We start from the raw sequence: 6,918 nt of genomic DNA on the forward strand, positions 1-6,918 counted from the left end.
GTTTGTACCTTTAGGCAGTTCTATAATGGGAAAAATTACAACAAATACAAACATGCCTTTAAGTTTCTTCTCTTTGAAATAGAAACAAGCCCAAACCCTTTAAAATTTCTCATGAATAACTATGACTTGCACCATGTCATCCATTGTACTCTATGTGGTATTTCTTCCCAAGTAGCAACAGCCTTGAAGCAACCCAGTCTAAAGTAAAACTGAAATACAAAACCATTTTTCTGAGTTTTTAGCTGGAAACACAACAAGCAATTGCTGTTCAACATCTGAATACAGAAATCTGTAACAAATGCCCCGAATGCAAATTCTTTTGCTGAAAGTCAACAATGAGGAGAAAACATATAGAATGAAGGAGGCCAGAAAACATACATACACCTTCAAATGAAATACTGCAGTGTAGATTGTTCCCTATTGGTACCTTGTTTTTGTGAAGGTTCGAGGGAATGGCACACAAAGACTTTCCTTTTGTCTGAGATGAGACTATTCTAATGTTCCATAGAAGCCAATCAATTTTGCAGCCACTGACTAATTCTCAGTTAGTTCTTTCTGTTCTGCACAGAAATTTCACTCCTAATTTTGGCAGGTAAACTACTCAGTGAGATGGTAACACCCAAGCTGTCTTGGACAACTTTTCCTAACCACAACAATCCCCCATTAATAATGGGAATAATTAAGGTCGAGTATTACAAGAGAAAATAGAATGTCTAGTTTCCTCATTTTTTTCTGACTGACTGTTCTTATCACACCCCGAATGTAGACAATGAGCAAAGCATAATTCATTATTATTCATTTATTATGCCATTCCTGTTTCTGTGTGGTAGTGGGAGCGAAGCCAGGGCTATGCCACTCTGAACAGGTTTCAGCTTGACTGGAGTGATTCTGAAGCTTCAGAAGATTATATTAGCTCATCATTGTAGATAGGCAGTAAGATATGCTTTATTGTTTTAACTTGGATGTTTATTGTCAATAGATCCACTCACTGGTACTCATTTCAACATACAGAAACAACTAAAGCAGCACAGTTTGCTACAGAGATATTAAAAAATGTGTAATACATTAATTTTCTTTAAAGCAAAAAGAGAACCCAGAAATAGCAGTAGATATAAAGGTACTTTGAAGAATCAAATCAATTTCAGAAAGCCAAATAAGCTTTAAAATCTCATATAGCTAAATTTAACCTACATATTGCAACACCACAGGTGGTTCATTGCTCATTAACTTATTACTAGTTAGTGTTGTCTCTTATTTCTTTGAAGTTACAACAATGTAATTTTGCAGCAGGGTTGTCTCTTTTGAGATACAGAGGACTGCTCATTCTGTTTCTTGGTCTCACTGGAAGGCACTGCCCAGTTCTACTCCTCCTAGGATCAGTTGTGACATGCCACCTGCTTTCCCATTTTTTTTTTTCTTGTTTTCATAAGACTTTTCTCCATCAGAACTTTCCAGAGCAGTTTTATATTGTCAAATTGTTTAAAGTAAAACGCTGTCATTTGTTTTCTCTTCTCTTGAATGCCACTTCTGTTATCACATACACCCTTTGATAAGCATTACAGACTGTATAGGACAATAAAAAGCTTATGTGTTCCTACTACTTTGTCTTGTCCCCTCAGTGTTTCCCACTGCATGTGCACTGGATGATACCTTCCCCATGATTCACTTTTTTTTTTTAATCACAACTTCATCATCATACAGGTCTGTTCTGCTCTACTGCAATTTGGAGGAGGATTTGTGTAACCTGGGTTTCCAAAGCTTTTTTTTTCCTAGAGGCTTCCTAGAAGGTCCAGATTTTCCTCACACAAATCATTTGGCACACAACCATAGTGAAGTCAGGGCTTATGCCTGGAAGGCAGTCTCACAAGTTGAAAAAGCTTCTGGAAGTGTTTCTCAATCTGCATCCTAAGATTAATTCCTGGTTCCATTAAAATGAGTGACAAAACTTCAGATCGTTTAAGCTGAATTAGACTTCTAGTTCCTAAAATGATGGCATCTTGACATGACTTCACACATAGCTATTCTGCCTGCTTCTACTACACCATGGTCACTTTGTATTTCTTTATGTAGGGGGCACTTCACTAACATTTTGTGTCTTCTGGGTAGCCAAGCTTTGGTTTATTACGAGACAGAGAAAATCACTTTACACTTCTAGAAATCTCTGGAGCTACAAAAAGGTATTTACTGCAATTAAGTGAATAGTAAGTATTAGAGCTAATTATAGAAGCAGGTGTATATTTGATTAAAGCATGGAGTTCCTGTAGCCAGAGGATCAATGCCAATTCAGTATTTCATGAGGCACTAACCAAATATTGGCTAACCCACAATAAAAGAGAGAGGTGAATGATAAATATTTTATGCAGCACAAAACCAAATACAATTCATCCCAGTTAGAAAATTCCTCAAAAATATTTATGATCTATTTTGAATCAGTATCAAGACAAAAATGCATGTTGTCCAATCTTTTCTCTATTTGCAAACATACAAAGAGGTCTGCACTGAAACATGATCTCAATGGGAAATAACACATTAATAAAAAGATATCCTTTAACAGAGAAGCCATAAGAGATATTACACAGCTTCAATTATGTGTCTTATTAATATCTCTCCCCCCCCCCCCCCCCCCCCCCTTTCTTTAAGCATGAAACTAAAAAAGAAGTTGTGTGTCTAGATTTGAAGCTCTATGCCATCCAGCCCATGGTATAGGATCATGGGGATACCCATGACACAACCCTACTCTAGATGGACCTATCTAGTATCATGCAGATTAGGTACAAATTAACAAACTGTACAGTTGTTTTCACTAAAATTGAAATCTAATTTATTGTAATGCCAAAGAAAAAGATGAATCATAGAACCATAGAATGGTTAGCACTGGAAGGGACCATAAAGATCTTCCAGTTCAAACCCCCCTGCCAGGGACAGGGACACTCTCCACTAGACCATGTTGCCCAAAGCCCCATCCAACCTGGCCTCGAACACTTCCAGGGAGGGGGCATTCACAGCTGCTCTGGTTAACTTGTTCCAGTATCTCACAAACCTCATAGTGAAGAATTTATTCCTTGTATCTAACCTAAATTTAACCTCCTTCAGCTTAAAACCATTATTCCTTGTCCTATCACTACATGCCCTTGTAAACAGTCCCTTTCCAGATTTCTTGTAGGCCCCCTTCAGATACTGGAAGGCTGCAATAAAGTCTCCCTGGAGCCTTCTCTTCTCTAGCCTGAACAACCCCAACTCTCTCAGCCTGTTCTCATAGGAGAGGTGCTCCAGCCCTCTGATCAGCTTCCTGGCTCTCCTGTAGACTTGCTCCAACAGGTCCATATCTTTCGTGAACTGGGGCCCCCAGAGCTGGATGCAGTACTCCAGGTGGGGTCACACAAAGACAGAGCAGAGGGGGACAATCACCTCCCTCAACCTGCTGGTCACGCTTCTTTTGACACAGTCCAGGACACGGTTGGCTTTCTGGGCTGCAAGCGCACAATGTTGGCTCACGTTGAGCTTCTCTTCAACAAACACCTCCAAGTCCTTCTCCTCAGGGGTGCTTTCAATCCATTCTCTGTCCAGCCTGTACATGTGCTTGGGATTGCGCTGACCCACGTGCAGGACCTTGCACTTGGCCTTGTTGAACTTCATGCGGTTCACATGGGCCTACCTCTCCAGCCTGTCAAGGTCCCTCTGGATGGCATCCCTTCCCTCCAGTGTGTTGACCACACTACACAACTTGGTGTCGTTGGCAAACTTGCTGTGGGTGCAGTCGATCCCACTGTCCATGTCGCCGACAAAGATGTTAAACAGTGCTGGTCCCAATACTGACACGTGAGGAATGCCACTGATCACTGGTCTCCATGTGGACATTGAACTGTTGACTGCAACTCTTTGAGTGTGACCATCCAGCCAATTCCTTATCCACTGAGTGGTCCATCCATCAATCCATGTCTCTCCAATTTAGAGACAATCATGTCGTTTGGGACAGTGTCAAATGCTTTGCATAAGTCCAGGTAGATGACGTCAGTCACTCTTTTGTTATCCACCAATGCTGTAACCCCATCGTAGAAGGCTACCAAATGTGTCAGGCATGATTTACCCTTAGTGAAGCCATGTTGGCTGTCACCAATCACCTCCTTATTTTCCATGTGCCTTACCATCGTTTCCAGGAGGATCTGCTTCATGATCTTGCCAGGCATGGAGGTGAGACTGACAAGTCTATAGTTCCCTGGGTCTTCCATTTTTCCCTTTTTAAAAATGGGGGTTATGTTTCCCCTCTTCTAGTCAGTGGGAACTTCACTGGACCGCCAAGACTTCTCAAATATGATGGAGAGTGGATTAGCAACTTCATCTGCCAGTTCCCTCAAGACCCACGGATGCAACTCATCAGGTCCCATGGACTTGTGCACCTTCAGATTCCTTAGATATTCTTGAACCTGATCTTCTCCTACAGTGGGCGGTTCTGCATTCTCCCAGTCCTTGCTTTTGCCTTGTGCAACTTGGGCAATGTGGCTACGGCACTTGCCGGTGAAGACTGAGGAAAAAAAAATAATTTCATACCTCAGCCTTCTCTGTATCCCAAGTAACCAGCTCTCCTGTTTCCTTCCAGAGAGGGCCCATATTTTCCCTCATCTTCCTTTTATCACTGATGTACCTATAGAAGCTTTTCTTGTTGTCCTTGACATCCCTGGCCAGACTAATTTCCATCAGGGCTTTGGCTTTCCTAACCTACTCCCTGGCTGTTCGGACAATTTCTCTGTATTTCTCCCAGGCTGCCTGCCCTTGCTCCCACCCTCTGTAGGCTTCCTTTTTATGTTTGAGTTTGTCCAGGAGCTCCTTGTTCATCCATGCAGGCATCCTGGTGTTTTTGCCTGACTGTCACTGATGAAGGTGTTTGACATGGTTACAATTTAGTCAGTTCAGAATTTATTAATAGTATAAGATAAATCAAAGATTAAATTTTAACAGCACTTAATGATTGACTAACTTTAAAGATTTACAAGTAATTCAGTAAATATATTATGATCAAAACAGTGACTTAAATACAGATTCAAAGATGACAAGATTTACACTAACTTACTATAAGGTATATTAAATAAAACTTTATAGATTGGTAGATGTTGATATATATATCATATATAAAAAAAATATAAACCAAACAGATACAGACAAATGAACAGAAATATTTCGGCCCAGTGATATATGACACCCACACTTGTAAAGGCAAATACATGTATTTAAATGCATATATAAGTAGAGAGGTGGATGAAGGAAGCTAGCCTATAGTTAGGATTTTGCTCTTTGAGTTTAGAGTAAAACTCACAATGCATCAGCATCCCTCAACAGGTGATAGTTGAGACTAGAGAAGGTTGTAAGCTAGCTTATAGTTAAAATTTCCCTCTTTAAATTTCAAGTAAATAGGCACAATACATTCTTTAATGGGCAATAGTTGAGACTCAAGAAGGCTGGCCTCATTCTGCAGATGATTCTTGCTAAGTTTGCGTCTGAGAGGTGTCTCAGTTCAGGTGGGGGAATTGGTCACAGGTTGCTGCAATCCAGGAGAGCTTTAAAGGGTCTTACTTAGAATTACTATTTATAGGGTCTGAGATAATTAACTTTTGTCAGGTAGTTTTCCACTCCAGCCCAGCTCAGATGGTGAAATATTCTGGTACTTTCCACCAGTTGCACAGACTCAGAACTTTTCTGACATTTGCCCTTTTTGGGTCATGACTCAGGCCCAAGTGCACCAGGTTGTCAGGAGGTGATAGATTATCATTATTGTTCCCAAGTATTGAAGCAAAAAGAATATCTCGGTTTGAGCACAGATGTACCAAGGGAGCAAGAACCAGGCACTTCAAGGGGGTGCCGTGACGCTCTGGTCTGCTTCTCAGATATGCAACCCAGAGAGGCCCTCTTCACCAGGCTGGCAAGCCTACGACCAAAGATGGTCTTCCCCTGCTCTGACAGGTGGACCCCATCAGACCCCAGTAGACCAGGGTTCCCAAAGCAAGTCCCATGGCCTAAGTTGCCAAACCCCTGGCTGTGGCACCAGTCCTGTAACCATTTGTTGATTCACCAGGTTCAACTGGTCCTTTCATACCCCTTCCCTTTGACCAGGAGGACTGATGAAAAAACTGCCTGTGCTCCGGAGTCCCTTACTGCCGCTCCCAGGGCTCTGTAACCCTTCTTGATACTCCTCAGACTGCTCCTGGCTGCACCACTGGTGCCCGTGTGAAACAAGAGCAGGGGATAACAGTAAGAGGACTGTAGGAGGCTTGGTAGTCTCCTGCTGACAACCCCAATCTGAGCCTCTGTAAGCAGCACACGTCTCTGGAGAGTGTGTCAGGTCGGCACGTGGTGCCTCTGTGCCTCTCGGAAGAGAGTCGCCTACTGCTCTCACCTGTTGCCTTTTCTTCATTGTGCTGGTGGATACCAGCCCCTCAGGTGCTATACTTCAGTATGCTTCCTAAAGCAGGAATTTGTACAGAAATTGGTAAATACATGTCAGTGCAGGAAGTAGTGGGTTTGCTCTGGAATGTCGTGGAAGTATTACTGTCTTCAGCAGAACTGCTGTAACTCATGCAGTGGTGACATGACATGCTCTTACATCTATATCATCTATAGCACTGTCTCTATTACTTGGGATGTGAATACAGCTGGTTACCCTGCAGGTCCTGGCTGTCTAAGGAAATGGAATAATGTGTTTCTCTTCAGTTTTGTAGAGGGAGATAAAAGCTACTGAAGAAAAATGAAGTCACAAGGTGCAAAAGATGAGAGAGGCAGATTCCAGGTCACTCTGGCTTGCTATCAGCTGGCTCAGAATGGATGACTGTCCTGGTGGGAAATAGGTAGACCTTTGTTTTATGACTTATTGTCTGATTTAGTACACTGAGGAGCTCCTGCAGGATAATGCTATTTCATAACAATGAA

This window comes from Balearica regulorum, chromosome Z (assembly GCF_011004875.1).
Source record: "Balearica regulorum gibbericeps isolate bBalReg1 chromosome Z, bBalReg1.pri, whole genome shotgun sequence".
Classification (NCBI taxonomy): domain Eukaryota; kingdom Metazoa; phylum Chordata; class Aves; order Gruiformes; family Gruidae; genus Balearica; species Balearica regulorum.